Here is an 18,324-nt window from a genome sequence, read left to right on the forward strand (position 1 = left end):
CATCTTTACAGCACAGCGATACGTCAACGATATTCTACGTCACATTTTGCCGTCCAGGGCAAGCCATCCTGGACTTAAATTTCAGCAAGGTAGTGCCTGCCAGCACATGGTAAGAGTTTCAACTGCTTCCCTAGCAACCGGATTATTCCTTCGGGGTGCATTTTTTTTTGTCTTAGAGTGTATTTCTGACATACGTACAAATAAGTAATAGTTGTAGTGGTAGTAGTAGTAGTATTTTTATTTACTTGCAGATCTCTTTTACAAAGATAATGGACATGTGTTGATATTACAATTCAAGAAAAACAAGAATAAAGAATTCACAATTAACACTTACAGATATAGAATGACAAAGATGGGACAGATAATAGGGTGTGATCTTAAAGTAGGAACCATACCGGCTTTTGCCTAAATTAAATTAGAGAAACCAAGGAAAATCTGAATCACGGTTGTTGGATGAAGATTGGAGACTCCCGTGCAAAAGGCCACTCTGTTTAAAATAGTGCTTATACGGTTGACCCATAGTGTGCAACAATAGTTTGTAAATAACTTATTTAACAGTGATAAAAAACTAATGCTACAGTGTTCATTCATCTGTCTTTCTCTCATTCACTGCAGACAGTACATACAGTATACACTCATAGTTTTATAACACTATACTCACTACACACAATATCAGCTGATGTCAGGACCATTTTGTGCACCATAACTTCCCGTTTGCTAGACTGAAAAACTGTGTCAGCATCCTTCTATAACGAGTAAAACGTGGAGCTCAGGAAGAGGATAAGGTATTAGTATTATACATTGCATTGCTTTGGGAGTAAGATTTTCCAGAAAAGAAAAAAAAGAAGGAAAAATATAGCACGAAAATATTATATGGAATGTTATTACTATTTGTATTACATTTTTATTAAATCCCTACTCCGCGTTATTTAAGTAATCCTTAAATGTACTGAATGTTTGGGTTAACAGGTACTTTTTAGCTGGCTGTTTGAAGAAGTTTCTTTCTACAATTTCCTTAACATCCTATGATAATTTATTGTACAGATTTATTCCTTCGTAGAAAATGCTCTTTTGAGTTTTATATTTAATCTTTCTTAGGAAATGTAGGTTCAGTCTATATCTTGTTCACTGGTCACAGACAGAACTGTTTGTGCAGTAATTGCCAATGTTATTTTTGATGTGTAGAACTGTTTGGTAAATGTATTTACATGGTGCAGTTAACATGCCCAGTCTGCTGAACAGGGCTTTACAGTCAACTCGAGTTATATTTTAGGTTATCATTCTTATGGCTCTTTTGTGCAGTTTGGAAATTGTGTTCAAGTTTTGTGCATCTGATCACCAGAAAAAACTGCCATAGTTAAGAACAGGACTTTATGGAAATAACATGCTGATGACATTCTGTGAGCAAAGGCGTGCTAAAAAGTAACGCCTCCGATTTTTTTATGCGAAAACTATTAAAACTTTGTTAACATTCTGTACCATCATTCTTCATGCCTACGTATTTATTTCGCAACATACTCGCTTCGGCGACAAACACATTTCTCTCAACGAGAAACCGGTTTGTTCATACAGTCACTAAACGATGTTTGGCTTTGTTGACGGAGCCACATCACCTCTCCTTGCACCGCTTCATCACTATCAAAGTGAATTCCTCGAAGGTGTTCTTGAAACAGATGAAAATCGTGTGGGACCAAGTCGGGACTGTCTGGAGGATGATCGATGAAGCCAAGCCGTCAGACTGCTGCAGACATCGCAGTGCTCGTGCGTGATCTGGCTCTATCATGCTGGAGAAGAGGGTGCTCCGTGTGTGGACGAACTCATACTGTTCGTGCTTTCAGTTTTATGACGGTCTCGTAGTACCTTGCAGATTTTAAGGTGGTGCCTTTAGTGATGAATTCCAAATGCATCATACCTTGACTTTACCTGCTGATGGCATGTTGTTGAACTTTTTTTGGTCAGTGATCCTTTGTGGCGGAACTCCATTGATGCTCTCTTGTTTTCGGGGTCAAAATGGTGAACTCAGCTTTCATCAGCTGTCTCAATGTTGTTAAAGAACACATCATCATCATCATCATGCTCAAAACGCAAAAGAAGTTGTTGACGAATGTCCAGTGTCCTTTGATGCCAGGCGTGAGCATTCCCGGTACCCACAGTGCACACTGTTTTCTTTACCACAGTTCCTCAAAAATGGCCGATACACACTCTCATGATATGTCATACTACCTGAGAGCTGTCTCTGTGTTACCCGAGGATTTCCTTTGATGAGTTCATCGACCCGATTCCGATGAGTCTCGTCGGTTGCCCGCATGCGTTCGTCCACTCCAAACTCTGTCACAGACTTTGAGGTGAGCACCAACGTTTCCTTCATTTAGAGCACGAACAACCTAACGGCGCTCGTTACCGATGTCAATGCAATCATCAACGTTCACAAATTTCATTTTTCTATGCATTTCAATTGGAGGCACGTTTTCTGCGCTTAGAAACTCGATTGCAGCACGCATAGTTACGGTACACACGCTATGTTACACACTACAATTGGGAACCCTCTAGCGCAAAGGGTTGCAGTTTGCTTCAGCAAAGCGGTAAAGTCGACAGAATAATATGCGTGACATATAATACCTCAATCGATGTTCCGAATAGAAAAAACAATTATTTTTCGGCACGTCCTCTTATCCATGTGTGTTCACACCACTTCAACTAAGAATCAATATTCATTCTTAGAAATTTTTCATTTGTTACATAGTCTATAGAGGTGCTATCGACATTTCCTTTAATAGTGTCGTTTTCCCTTTTCAAACTGAAATTCAAGGCATTTGTTTGCTTTATGATCAATGTCGCTTTATTGTTTATTGATAAGTTGTAAACTTCCTCGATGGTTTCATTTTCTTTCTCTGGAAGAAATTATTTTGTTTTCTCAGTGACTATACTGTTGCTGACATCAGCAAAGATAATTTTTTCTCCATGACAGATACTAGAGAGGAAGTCATTGATGTATATTGGGAACAGTATTGGTCCTAAAATGCCACTCTGAGGAACTCCTGCATTAATGTATTTTTGCTCTGATAAGTATTTTACTAAAACTTCAGACTAATTTGAGTTATATGTTGTCTCTATTCTCCTAGGTATAATCGGAACCAATCATTAGCTACCCCTCTTACTCCTAATGTTTCTCGCTTATTCAGTAGAATCTTATGGGCAACCGTATCAAAAACCCTAACAACAATTTAAAAATATGCCAGTGGCACACTCATCAAGTACTATTTTTGGGAATTCTGCTATCTGGAAATCAAACTGTGCTTCACTTAAAAGGTTGTATTTATTCAAGCAACTCATTAATATGTTTTTCATAATTGGTTCTATTGTTTTTTAGAATGGTGACAGCCGAGAAACAGGGCGGTAATTTTCTATGTCTTCTGAATTATCTTTCTTTAGCAAAGGTAAAGTTGTTACCTGTTTTAAATACTCTGAAAATTTCCCTGATGTGGAGGATTGGCTTACTAAGTTTGTTAAGGGAATTTGTATACTATCTATGCACTGTTTTACTACACACGATGGTGTTTCATCTAAGTCTACCGACCTTATATTTTTAAGTTATTGTACAGTTTTACTGACTTGATGCTCTATGGTTGGCACAACATCATTGTACTTAATGCATAATTATTTATAGGTGTTATATTTATATTTGGGAATTTTTGCAATACTCGAAAGTTGCTCATTCACGTAGTTTACTAGGTGGTGTGGATCGTTTATTACTTTATTCCCCTCTGCTGTCAGTATATTATTATCACTTTAGTTGTATTCCCTGTTTCCTCTTTAATGACATCTCGGATTGCTTTGCCTTCATTCTGTGCATTGTATATTATCCTGCCATTCAATGACTTTTTTACAGCAATCAGCACCATTCTATAAATCTTCTTGTACCTATAATGCAAATTCATAAACTCTGGCTGGTTATGAGTCTTTTTCACGGAACTGGAATGCTTAAGGGTTTGGGAGGACTTCTTAATACATGCTGTTATCCATTTAGTTTTCTGAGACATTAATACCGGTGCGGGTACTTTAGGGAAGCCTTTAAATAATGTTGAGATTTCATATAATTTCTCATTTACATTAGTTTCTCTATAGGTTTCATCTCAGCTTTGGTTTTCAAGTTCTTTTGAAAAATCTTTTATTTTGATTTCTGATAAACGTCTTTTGTAAGCTTGCAGTTTACGGAATTTTTCCACATCCGATTTCACTGTTATTATTTGCCAGATATGGTCTGATAGTTCAACATCTTTTGTAGCTATGTCACAGTTTTTCCAGTCCATATTTGTGGTCACATGGTCAGTTACTGATGCAATCTTTGTAGTAACCCTACTGACCAACAGGGACTCTGAAGAAAATGAGGACGCTGCTAGTTTCATTTATGATATTTGTGTTTATATTTATGTCTCCACACAAAATTATGTACACTGTTGTACTTGGGATTCTCTCTAAAACTTATTTTAATTCACTGAATAAGGTGTCCATTCTTACGTAAAGCTGGTAACATACTCTAAGAAAAAAAAAAGAACACACACACACCATGAAGGATTTTTTCGAATAGGTTGCCTCCATTAGATAGATGTGCTGTACATGTGAAGACAAACAAATGAGTACGATTTCAGAAAATATTCAAAATTAAGCAAGTCAATAGCGCGTTGATTCACCTCTGGCCATTATGCAAGCAGTTATTCGGCTTGGTATTGATTGACAGAGTTGTCAGATGTCCTCCTGAAGGGTAGAGTGCCAAATTCCGTCCAGTTGGCGCGTTAGTTGCCAAAATCCCGATATGGTTGGAAGTCACTGCCCATAATGCTCCAAACTTTCTGACTTGGCGAGAGATCTGGCGACCTTACTGGCCAAGATAGGACTTGGCAAGCACTAAGACAAGCAGTAGAAACTCTTGCAATGTGCGGGCACCCATTATCTTGCTGGAATGTAAGCTCAGGGTGGCTTGTTATGAAGGACAACAAAACGGGGCGTAGAATATCGTCGACCTATCGCTGTGCTGTGTGGATTCCGCGAATTACAACCAAAGAAGTCCTGCTACGAAAAGGAATGGTACCCCAAACCATCAGTACTGGATGTCTGTCAATATGGCGGGCGACAGTCAACTTAGTACCCCACCGCTGTTTGGGACGTTTCCAGACACGTCTTCGGAGTGGCATCTCATTCCCTGGATTAAAGTTGTCTTCAGCGATGAGTCCCACTTCGACTCGAGCCCCGGTAACCAGCGAAGACATGTCTGGAGACGCCCCAGGCAGCGGTGGGATACCAACCTGACTGACGCCTGCCATACGGTCCGACTAACAGGACTGATGGTCTGGGGTGACGGGTTCAGTTCATAGTGGGAACCTTTAGCTTGTCATCTGCGGCACCCTTACAGAAAAGCGGCAAGTCGACGATATTCTGCGCTACATTTTGCTGCCCTTCTTGGAAAGCCATCTTATACTTACATTACAGAGTGCTTGACAAACCCTACCTTGGACAGAAAGGTCACCGGTTTTCTCCCCAGTTGAGAATGTTTGGGCCATTGTGGACAGGGCCCTTCACTATCTCGGGATTTTGATAATGTATCCCGACAATTGCACAGAATTTAGCACGATATCCCTCAGAAAGACATCCAACAACTCTTATCCATCAAGGCGAAGCCAAATAACTGCTTACATAAGGGTCAGAGGTGGATCATTGTGTTATTGACTTGATCAATTTGAGAAGGCGTTGAGCTTGAATAAACCATCCAATTTTTCTGAAATTGTAATCGTTTGTTTGTCTGTACATTTACATCACATCTACTGATTTTCGAGCCGTTTGGATAATTGCTTTGTGGTGCGTCTTTCTTTTTGTCTAAGAGTGACCATCTTTACTGTCAAAAGACAAAATCCAAATAAAGTACCGAAAGGGAGCTGCCTCTGAACACACAGAAAAATTGTAATTTTAATTTAGTTGTAGTTTCCAATGAAAACAATCGCTTAAGTCGTATACATGATAAATGCTTTACTGCACAGTGTACCAGTGTGTATACAAGTGTGTGTCAGATATACGTAAATACGAAACAAGGAGCTACAGGATATAGAATGAGAATGAGTCCAAGTCTGAGGTAGCCTGATACTACTTGAAAAACATAGTAGCTGAACGAAATGTTATTTGGGCCACGGGAGCTGCAGAAATCGAAATAGAATCGAGGTACATATAATAACGGTGAACACAAGGGGTGCAAAAGAATTTCTGTACTTGCTTCTGCATTCTGCTGGGTACCACGGCATGTTGGAATTCAGAGAGGTGAAAAGGGGGTCCAAGCGCCCAAGGAGGCCTACAGGGAACATGGCGTGACACAGCGTGTGATTTCCCAGCAGGCTGTCGTTTCGCTGGTGAGTCACAGATCGATGCCAAGAGGGATTAGCCGAGCGGTCTATTGCGCTGCGGTCACGGACTGTGCGGCTGGTCCCGGCGGAGGTTCGAGTCCTCACTCGGGCATGGGTGTGTGTGTTTGTCCTACACACACACACACACACAGATCCACGCATTGGTGGGAGGTGGAGGAGTGGCTGGACAATAAGCTGTAGTTGGTGAAACCAATTATCTGGCCACGGCGGTGCTCCTGCCGTTCAGTGCGGCAGGATAAAGTGGCCCTGACCCGTCACCGACTGGACACTTTTCCCTTACACATTTGGCGTACTGTGATTTGCACACCACAAGCATCACAGACAGGGGGTCTGGTGACGGAACCCAATGTCTGTGATAGGCAAATCACAGTACTCCACATTTACACTGAGTGCATTTTATATTGCGATAAACGGGCAGAAATAGAGTTAGGTGAGGATCTGCCCTTATTTTAGCTGATGACGAGACGAGTATGGTGAAGGTTTTAGAGTTTTGTAAAGTGTCTGGTGTCCAGTTTTTTGGCTGTAGACTTTAATGGGTTACAGAGCGGTTGGCTCATCGTTTTTATTCTGACGTTCAGGCAGCCACAGCTATCTGCTAGCTATTTTAAATCTTTCCACAACTTCTTCCTTTTTTAGTCTTTTAGAGCTGACATAACACATCATTTTTGTATTTGCGTGCGTGTGTGTGTTTGTGTTTGTGTGTGTGTGTGTGTGTGTGTGTGTGTGTGTGTGTGTGCACATGTTTTGCTGCTTTTTGTTCTTTTTGATTGTCGTTAGGTTTTATAATCCTGTGAATCGTGTTGTATCGGCACTTATAACATTTTCGTACGGGCGCTAAGGATCATTCCATCGTGCGGTCACACCACTGTATCATCGTCATCTCACACACTGAGTGATCTCATGAGGACCACCATAGAATAATGGGACAGGCTCGAATAAGAGCGTCCTGATCGATTTGTGAACAAAATTCTAAAGTAATTGCAGTTGTGTTACTCGTCTGGTGGTGTCGTCATGGCTGGTGGTCTGGCGGTAAAAGGCGTGGTTGGAAACAGCGGAGTCTCGTGATCGTATCCCAGTCGGAGCACGGGAATTTTCTCTCTGCCTTTAAACAGGCGTTCACCTCTCAACGACGTGAGGAGACGCCACGAACGACAACATAGTTCCGATTGCACGTTAAATTGTAGTCTCCTTTCCCCTGTTCTATAACTCGGGTACATTAGGGACACTCAAGTCGCCGAAGTTGTGTACAATTGAGACACTGCACCCTGCCACTAAGTCACATGCAATTATTACATGATATGGAGCAAGTGGTACTGAATGTTACCCAACAAAAGATTTTGATTTCACAGACCTACAAAGACATCCAATTTCGAAGAGACTATTTTTTATTTTGCTTATCTTTTTGTGCTTGTTTCACGGTGAAGTCGTTTTTTTAGGCTTCAGTAGACCTATTCTTTCATTCTCTGCTTCCTTTAAATCTAAACCCACACACGTTCGTAGGCAGGCAGGTGCTGCAGAACAATTTTTCAAAAAATGTTCAAATGTGTGTGAAAACTTATGGGACTTAACTGCTAAGGTCATCAGTCCCTAAGCTTACGCACTAATTAACCTAAATTATCCTAAGGACAAACACACACACCCATGCCTCAGGGAGGACTCGAACATCCGCCGGGATCGAACAATTTTTGCTGGATTTTTTGTAGTAGGGTAGATGTGTTGCAGACAGTAAACTTTATTACTGTTCAGGACTTCCTTTGCCACTATCTCGCCGTCCTTTAGTTACGCCCTTGCTGACGGTCGTAAATAACAAGTTAAATCACTTTTCATCTACAGGCACTTTCATGAACAAAAGTGAGTACGTAGAGTGAGTCAGCAGGTAGCAGAGTCCCAACGTATTTCGAAGTTTACATCATACGTCTGGCTGTGCACGTGATTGTCACGGTTAGCCTCATTCGTCGGGCGTGACAGCAGATAAGGCGTCGAGCGCAAGGCATCGCCAAACGGGCAATCTCAGCGTCCGTCGCGATAATTCTGCTGCAGCCAGGTGATTCACGGGAGCGCCTGTGTGCTTAACAAGCTGATAAGATTCATTTAATAATTTCTGATATCAGCAGAGAAAATTCTTAACTGCGTTCAATCTCAGCAAGCAGCCGTGTCGTGAACTCCCTTATAATCTGATTATAGTGCTCTTCTGGTAATCTTACTTTTTGTTAGCCTTCGTTACCCAGAAAGTTCATACTCGCACAGCAGTGACGTCGTTGCCCACAGAATGCTACCAACAGGACGGCATCGAGCGGGACAAGGGAAGCAAAGAGTAACATGAGGCAGGAACATTCGGCGTGCGCCCACACCATCTGTCCCTAGTTCTGAAGGTCGCGCGCTCTCAACTTCTTTGAAAAAGATAGCAATAGTCCTATGGTCAATCCAATTTGCGTCTTAACAGTGTTTGCGGTGCCGGAAGCAGTTGCCTGTAAGCGTGCATGGGTGGCAATTTAATGCATCTCTATCTGACGCAAGCCTAACTGCCGTGGACACCCATCCCTTCCTTGTGATATAGGTGCAACAAGTCAAAGTCTTGCCCCGAAGTCTGCTTGTTCTAACGAAACACCTGCTTTCACAGTGTACAATGAGAAAGATTTGCATACAGTTCTGTTATACACACGCGAGAACAGCACTGGAAGAATTTTGACATTGGTTTGCCTCATTAATTTGAAAAAAGCGGAAATGTGGCAGACAGAAATCATCGTTGACTGTCGATCACAGATCAGAACTTAGTTGCAGACACAACATTCTTGTTAAGCCATATTTAGCAAGTTAGTTTAAGTTTTTCGCTTGGATTATTCATTCAATATCTGGGCTAAAAGTAATCATGTAATTCCACCATTATATTAAATCAAGATCAGCAATTCAATATAGTTGTAATTTCTTAATTAAGGTTTCCATCAGATTTACAGATAATATTTTTATTAGTGACTAACTTCGAACATTTTCGTTCATTCTCAAAGGATAATCAACATGAGAAGTTACAATATTATTAACAAAACATGAAATAAAAAATGTTTAGTTAGATAAACAATTTTTAAACATTTTGTTGAGCGCAGATTACAGTAGTACAATAAATTTTTAGTGGCATACCTGTAATTCTGATGTTTGACTGTACATAATAGAGGTGTTTGTTTGCCGTTGTTTACACATGAACATTTGACAGGCACTCTCATTTGTTTATTATATGTTCAAATACTCTGTCTCTTAAGAGATCACAACGTTGAAACTAAATACATACATAATGTATTGTAAAGGCTACATTATGTAATAAATTAATGATACATTTTCATAATCTAACTGCTGTACTGAATCACAACTCAGTTTTTTTTAAAAGCAAAAAAAATATTGTATTTGAATTCAGACTGTTCGTTCATCAATTTTTCCGGCTCCTCTATCTCCCGTTTATGTACAGCCCATTCTTCAAATAGGTCCAACTTTATTCGTTTTGGTGGTATGTGCAAATTTTCGTAGTCTTTTCACTACTACATGAGACCTTCATCAATATAGTATGTGTCCTTCTTCAGTTAAAATTTTCGAGCTGAGAGGCCTTGGTCAATGTACAAAACTGCTTCCTTTCGTTTTACCTCGGAAGATGTTTCCCACAGTTAGAGTCGCAACGCGAGGTAGCAGTTTCACACATCCACCACAGCCTCACAGCACGGAAATTTAATATCATAAAGGATTTATTACGCTGCTGTAATCTGTGGACACAAAATGTTTGAAAATTGTTTGTTTAACTAAACATTTTGTACGTCATGTTTTGTTAATAACATTGTACTTCCTAATCTAGGTAATGGTTTGAGAATGAACGAAAATGTTCGAAACTGGTCACTAATAAAATTATTATGTGCAAGTCTGACCTAAACCTTAATTAATAAATTACAAATGAAAATAGCGCTTAGGATTTGTTAATCTTCAGTTTCGCAGGACAATTTCAAAGAAAATGGAGATGTAAGGAAAAGGCTAGTTTACGGAAGAAGATACACCGATTTCGCTTTGCTCTGAAGAAATGATAGTTGTTACTACTCCTTTTCATAAGTATTAAGTTAAAGAAAAGAAATATATATGAACACCGAAACAATAATTTGTCAGGACCTATTACCTTAACCGCTACTCGAGAAGTATGATCACTAGAGGCACATGCTTTATATGTACGAAATTGCGAATGATCTTGAAATTCCATATGAATCTAAAAGACCAGAATAATGTTGAAGTCCCTTCCTGGCAACATCATTAGAAACTAAGTAACTGCTCGTATTGGAGAAGAATGGAGAAAGTAATCGCTTATTTGAAGAAATCATCCTGACAGTCGATGAGGAGGAAACTAAACTGAAGGGATCACACTACGGTTGGAATTGCACTGCTCGTAAATATGACTCTGAAGTCCACTGGCCCAGCAAAATAGCGAAAACAATAGCATGGTTTGCCGTAGTACCTGAGACTTCTGAAAACACACACACCAGGACGCAGTGAGAGCATCCTAGCGAATGTTTGCGACGTTAAAAGAACTGTTATAGCTCAGTATTAGTTAAGCGATGAGAAGTAACAGAGCAGTGAATAGTAACTTGTTGAACATCAGATTTTAGGAAGCTGCAGTTAGCAAAGTGGAAAAAGACACGGGCATTGTAACACAGCTGATAACACTTTAGTAAACTCAAACACTGTTGTACACTGAGTAACAGTGTCTGAAACAAGGTATTCATTACGACAGATGGAGGAAAAGAAACTGGAAATAAAATTAAATGACTATGTTAAGTAATATAAGCAGACACTTTAAATCGTTCATAAATAAGTTGGCAGATGTGAGACTAAAAACCAATGGCACCATTTTATAAATTAAATTAATTCCTCATATGTGTATTACTAAACGGCTAACCCAGTTCATAGGCCAGGGTTGATGGCACACTGTTCCAGTTGAACATTGCTGTCAGGGATAACAAAAATTTCACTTCAATGTTTTATCTAATCATCTGCTCATCAAGAGGTATAATCTTATGTCCAAGGTTTAACACCGTAGAACAAGTATCACAGTTAAAAGACTTGTTTCGAGGTAGCGTAGCACTCGACTACATCGATCCAGTATTTGAGAGTGAGAGCGTGTAGTGGCTCCCAACAACTGTTACACATAATTTCAATCCTTTTAGAAACGTTTTCTCGCCAACACCCACACAAAACGATGAATGAAAAAAAGTTCACCGCATTCTATGTTTTCGCCGTTCACACAGTAAAGCTTCAGCATCAGGCATGACGTTTCAATTTATTACCTCTTTACTACTAACTCTATTCGCGACACATTTTGCTGACAGTATCCACATATACCACTGAATGTACTTTAAAATTATATCATTGTGCAAATATATCATTGTATAGGACGTATGTCGTCATAAACAATGAGATGCGTGAAAAGCTTTTGCTTAAAATGGTGCGCAAATTACGCAGACTATTTTGATCCTACGTTTCATATCGAGAGCACTTAGCGACTTCCAACAAAGTTTAAACCATAATTTCAAAACTTTTCTGAAGTTTCCATGCTTAGCATCAAATACACTGAAGAGCAAAATAAACCGGTACACCTGTATAATATCGTGTAGGGCCCTCGCGAGCACGCAGAAGTGCCGCAGCACGACGTGGCATGGACTCGACTAATGTCTGAAGTAGTGCTGGAGGGAACTGACACAACGAATCCTGCAGGCCTGCCCATAAATCACTAAGAGTACGAAGGGGTGGAGATCTCTTCTGAACAGCGCGTTGCAAGGCATACTCAATAATGTTCATGTCTGGGGAGTTTGGTGACCAGCGGAAGTGTTTTAAATCAGAAGGGTGTTCCTGGAACCACTCTGTAAGATTATGGACCTGTGGGGTGTCACATTGTCCCGCTGGCGGGACTTCCTGTGTCCACTTCCTGTTCCTTATAGACTGATGACAAGGCCGGCTACAAACATGAAAATTATTTTCTTATGATTGTCATATTTTTTGCGCCTGCTCTGATGCCCTGTTTCGTTTCTCTCTGTCGTGTAACAACCTATTCATCTTGCCATGCCCAAGTTCGTCGGAATGCACAATGGGCATGAATGGATGCAGGTGATGAGACAAGATGCTTACGTACGTGTCACCTGTCAGAGTCGTATCAAGATGTATCAGGGGTCCCATATCACTCCAACTGCACACACCCCACACCATTCCATACCCTCCACCAGCTTGAACAGTTAGCAGGGTCCATGTATTCGTGAGCTTGTCCCCATACCCGTACACGTCCATCCTCTCGACACAATTTGAAACGAGACTCGTCCGACCAGGCAACACGTTTCCAGTCATCAACAGTCCAATGTCGGTGTTGACGGTCCCAGGTGAGGTGTAAAGCATTGTGCCGTGCAGTCATCAAGGAGTACACGAGTGGGCCTTCGGCTCCGAAAGCTCATATCGATGATTTTTCGTTGAATGGTTCGCACTCTAACACTTGCTGATAGCTCAGAATTGAAATCTACAGCAATTTGCGGAAGGGTTGCACTTCTGTCACGCTGAACGATTCTCTTCAGTCGTCGTTGGTCCCGTTCTTGCAGGATCTTTTTCCGTTCGCAGCGATGTCGGAGATTTGATGTTTTACCGGATTGCTTATATTCACGGTACACTTGTGAAATGGTCGTACGGGAGAATCCCCACTTCATCGCTACCTCAGAGATGCTGTGTCCCATCGCTCGTTCGCCGACTATAAGACCACGTTCAAACTCACTTAAATTTTGATAACCTAACCTGCTATTGTAGCAGCAGTAACCGATCTAACAAATGCGCCAGATACTTGTTGTCTTACATAGGCGTTGTCGACCGCAGCGCCGTATTCTCAGTTTCTTTGGCGCTTCATTGAATTATACGAGTATTTAACACATTAACTCATCTATAAAGTAGTGAGAAGGCTGAAGCTGTTTTATACACTGGAGTTCGATTCTTTAGAGAATCGGAGTTTTACTGGTTCGTTACTGACTGAGAACTGTTCTTAAATTTACGAAAACCAGTGAGGGACTATGTAAAGGCGGCAGCAGCAAGACCATGGCGGACAGAGGACGGCAGGGTTGCCTCTAGGCTGAACCGATGGTGTGGTCCATACCACGGGAAATTTTGTCATAACTGACCCGGAAACATAGCGTTTTAGAACGACTTTCGAATTTAAAAACATGTCGCACAGTATAATTTAATTATATAACATTTTACTATACAATTTATCATTTGTTAACATCGCCTTGGACAGCTATATTTTTGTTTAAAAAAAACACAAAAATCAGAGATTAAGGTCCATATAAAAATCAGTATTTCGGTTATAAAAATGACGCATTGTATCCATAAGCAGTGAGTAGTGATACAGTTACTAAAACAAAAAATATTTTTATAAAATTTAATTCGTATTTCTTCGTTTTCGTGTGACTTTGCTATGTCGTCACGAGCCAAGTTATGTGTCAGACGCTATGGATCTTAGGACATGTTGTACGTATTCCAGAATGTCTTATTAATGAATGTAGTTATCGGAAAATTGTTTTCCCCAACTGCAAGACTCAAGGATGAGCGTCTGGGGACAGCAAGAAGAACGAGCTTCTGGGGACAGCAAGTAATATATGTTAGGGTCCTAGTTGGGATGAAGTGAGATATGGAAGAAATCTGTTTTGCGTCGAATGGAACACACTTCACACTGTGCCGCCATTCCGCTAAGCATTATTCTGGAGCAGTATTAGCGATGTTGTCAACTGAAGTGCCAGGCGTTTGACGGGGCGCCACGGGGGATTCGACGCAAGGCAGCACAGAATTTTAGAGGTGAACTCTGACTTTACTCGTATCAGCTACCCACTGAAAAATTCAGCTGCATAAGCTCATTGAATATAATGACGTCTAAATCTTTTGCGATTACAACAGAGCCCACACCAGAGTACTGAAATAAACATCTGATTTTACTCCAAATTTTTTGTGGTTCGGGTCCCTGTACAGTGGGGGCTCCTTGACTTCAGCCTACATAGCCTGTAGCCTTGGAGGGCAGCGCAGTTGAAGAGCACACAGCACCTCGGATGGCCGCGAGACTCGGTTGATGGCACAACAGCCAGACGCGTAAAAGTGAGCTGAGTAACTCCCAAAGTAGTATGCTCTAGCGAGTAAATGATTTGAAGACATTGTCAACGTGGACTTCTGCACACCTCGGAGTTGAAAAGTTAATCAATCTCTTTTGCTCGTTGATCGAAACTCTTGCAATGTTAACGCTGTTAGCTTAGATACTTGTTCAGGATTTGTATGTTTTACGCAGTATTTATTGACATTTAATTCACAAATATACGAAAATTATTTGAATCGAATTAATTTCAGTCGAAGCTATTGAGTTGATAACAGAATCATCTTCTCAGATCTGGGGTGGCTGACGTCGGAGTAATGGTACATACCTTATGCACTACCCAGGGTGAAAAGCTCGCAAACTCTTGAGTAGTCAACTCCGGCTGCGACGATAACATCAGCGATATAATTTGGCTAAAACTACAGAAGAGAATCTCGAAAATTCGAACCCCTAAAAGCACTCAACTGCTAATTATCTGACTTGCAATAGATAGAAAAACTGTAGGTGGGCAGGGAAATAAGGAATTGTAAGATGTGAGGAACATTGGGAATAGCATTATGGCAAGATGAATAGGTTGTTACACGATAGAGAGAAACGAAGCAGGGCATCAGAGCAGGCGCAAAAAATATGACAATCATAAGAAAATAATTTTCATGTTTGTAGCCGGCCTTGTCATCAGTCTATAAGGAACAGGAAGTGGACACAGGAAGTCCCGCCAGATAAGCCGATGTGTTAGCAGTAAGCGCTGTTGCCTCCACAGTAGTGAGCGGACAGAGTCGTGTCGGAGCTTGTTCTTAATGAAGATGACAAGGGATATTCGAGAGATGGTAGTTCAATATGAGACTCCTCGACGGATAGAGAAACGCGGAGGAAGAAAGTGAGACCTGTAAACGAGACAGCTTCGAGGAGACTGCTTCGACGACCGTCACAATCAAAGACTTCCAAGGAGATTCTCCTTCTTTTCCTTCGTCTTTTCCCACTCATGTCGGGTCGCCGTTGTTGGCAAATCTTCTCTGTCTTCCTCAGTCTCACACTTCCCTTCCTCTTAGATGATTCTCCTTCAGGTCCACGTGTACGCAGTTCCTGCATTTCCTTCTTGGTCTCTTGGTCTTCCTTTTCCTCTGTCGCCTTACACTATCATTTCTACTATTGTCTTGTCGACCTCGGTGTCGTTCTTCGTCATGACATATCCGTACAATTTCAGTCTTTTCTGTTGAACGTTCTTTGATATGACTCCATCACTTAAATGTGGCCTCTTATTCTCTCGTTTATGGAACTATCGTCTCTGGTGACTCTCCAAATTCTTCTTAAAGTTCTCGTTTCAGCCATATCCATTGCCTTACAATGTTCCTTAGTTGCTGCCAATATCTCTGCTCCAGGCAGCTCACTACTGGCTTATTCACTGTTTCTTTGGTCTTCAGATTTTTTTCATCTGTCTTATAAGATTTCGAAGATGATCTTGATAAAAGTTCTGACTGATTGTGGTAAGCGAGTACATATCTCGTATACAGCGGAGAAGTAGTAATTGTACAGACTAATGCAGCAAGTGATACTGAATACCAATCATATTATACAGAGGAAGAAGAGCCCTGCTAGTGACAGCGAGCTTGGTGCGGCTGCTTCGCGCGTTTATCAGAACCAATCAAGTAACGTGACTTTGTATACTTCTCTATCGGAACACCTCGATGTTGCCGCAGCTCTGTAGACAACTGTTGTTTTCGCCAGCAGCAGTGTCCACATGGCAGCTGAAAGCTGGCAACAGCGACGGGAGCTCCCAGAACTCTTTCGATGAACAAAGTATGCAACTACAGATAACACCATGTCTGTTTTATCACTTTCTTTCTACATTAAACTGTATGTAGTCTCTTATCTTTCACAATAGGTTACTTCATACATTTTTCTGTCGTTTCGGATTTAAGGATGAACCACATTAGTACAAGCCCGCCCAGCCAGCCGCGCGGTCTGACGCGATACTTCCCGAGCGGGAAGGCGTGCCGGTCCCCGGCACGAATTCGCCCGGTGGATTAGTGTCGAGGTCCGGCGTGCCGGCCAGCCTGTGAATGGTTTTTAAGGTGGTTTTCTATCTGCCTTGGCGAATGCGGGCTGGTTCCCCTTATTCCGCCGCAGTTACACTATGTCGGCGATTGCTGCGCAAACACTGTCTCCACGTACGTGTACACCACAATTGCTCTACCACGCAAACGTTTCGGGTTTCACTCGTCTGGTGTGAGCCGTTCCCGGTGGGGTCAACTGGGGGCCGAACCGCACAATAACCCTGGGTTCGGTGTGGGGCGGCGGTGGGGTGGGTGGACTGCTGTGGCCTGTTGTGAGGAAGTGAACCATTGAGGGCTACGGCGGGACGAAGCGTCTCCGTCGTTTCTAGGTCCACGGTTTAATACACAATACATACACACATCAGTACAACAATATCAAGTTGTGGGATTTTCGGTTGCAGGTATTTTATGTCCTTTGGACTGCGCTCGACACAAAGTTATCCATGACTATGCGTCATAAAGCACTTTTACGATGTATCTTAATGATATGGAACGACTTTGTTTACAGGTTATTGAGATAACTCATTAACCTGGTACATATAGTTCATTTAAAGACGAGTATATACAATAACGGAGAATGATTTATTTTCACATAAGTGAGGATGAATACTGTTCCTTTTCGTTATATATGCTGAATAAAAATTTGGCCAGAGAATTGAAGGGGCTGCACAGTAGAAAAGATTTTCTGTTTTCTTTCTAATCCGTAGGACACTGACATAAAAGAATACTGTTCCTTTTCGTTATATATGCTGAATAAAAATTTGGCCAGAGAATTGAAGGGGCTGCACAGAAGAAAAGATTTTCTGTTTTCTTTCTAATCCGTAGGACACTGACATAAAATTTTCGTGTCAGTATGATTCAGTCCTCGTTGAACCAAGTTCAGCTTTAAACAGTAGCAATGTAGAGTTTCATTTCAGCTAGTGTAATTACGGTCTTCATTGCCCCTTTTAGAGTGGTGAATTATTTACAACGCATTTCATTATAGAATAAAGTATTAAGAAATCTTAGCCAAATTATTTAACTACTCTTATGGCATGCTTTTACATAAAGACACACAAGAGGGGTTAATTAGTTTGTAACTGAGATTTGCCATGATTCCAACTCCAAGTGAATATAGCTATATAATAACCTACAGAAAGCGATGTTTCAATATAAACTCATAATTAAGTACTACCGAAAAATTTAGAAATTTAAAGTTGTCTGTTATATTTGCCAACTTCCATAAATATTATGTTATTACGTTTCTACTGCTCATGAGCCATCATATCTGCGTCAACAGATCGGTTTCCCTATATCCACGCGTGCGTCTGCTGCTCTAATTTGTCTGCTAATATCTTTGCTACCGAACTCTCCCGAATGGGGCCTCCCGGCCAACAATGCCATTTGATCATTTCCATTTTTGAAGCGAGAGCGGTTTCGGTCAAGAAGAAGAGTGGGGCTGAGGCGCTCCAGACGGCTCCCGAGTTTTGAACGGAAACAAAACGTTCTTCTTCGTGATTATTACATTCCAGACTTTTCTTGAGTGAAGTGTGCTTTCGACTGTGTGCGTGATATTGCGCACTAACAAACGTAGCTGCAGTGAGTTATACTGAGAAAGAGAGAGGGCTGTGTATGAAAGCTACGGGTTTCTGCTCGTCAAGTTACAATCAGAATTATATACAGCTTTACCCCATGTGCCTACTACGGAATAAAACGTAATATTTTTCTGCAATTACTTGTTTGACGAGGC

Source organism: Schistocerca serialis, chromosome 6, assembly GCF_023864345.2.
Source record: "Schistocerca serialis cubense isolate TAMUIC-IGC-003099 chromosome 6, iqSchSeri2.2, whole genome shotgun sequence".
Classification (NCBI taxonomy): domain Eukaryota; kingdom Metazoa; phylum Arthropoda; class Insecta; order Orthoptera; family Acrididae; genus Schistocerca; species Schistocerca serialis.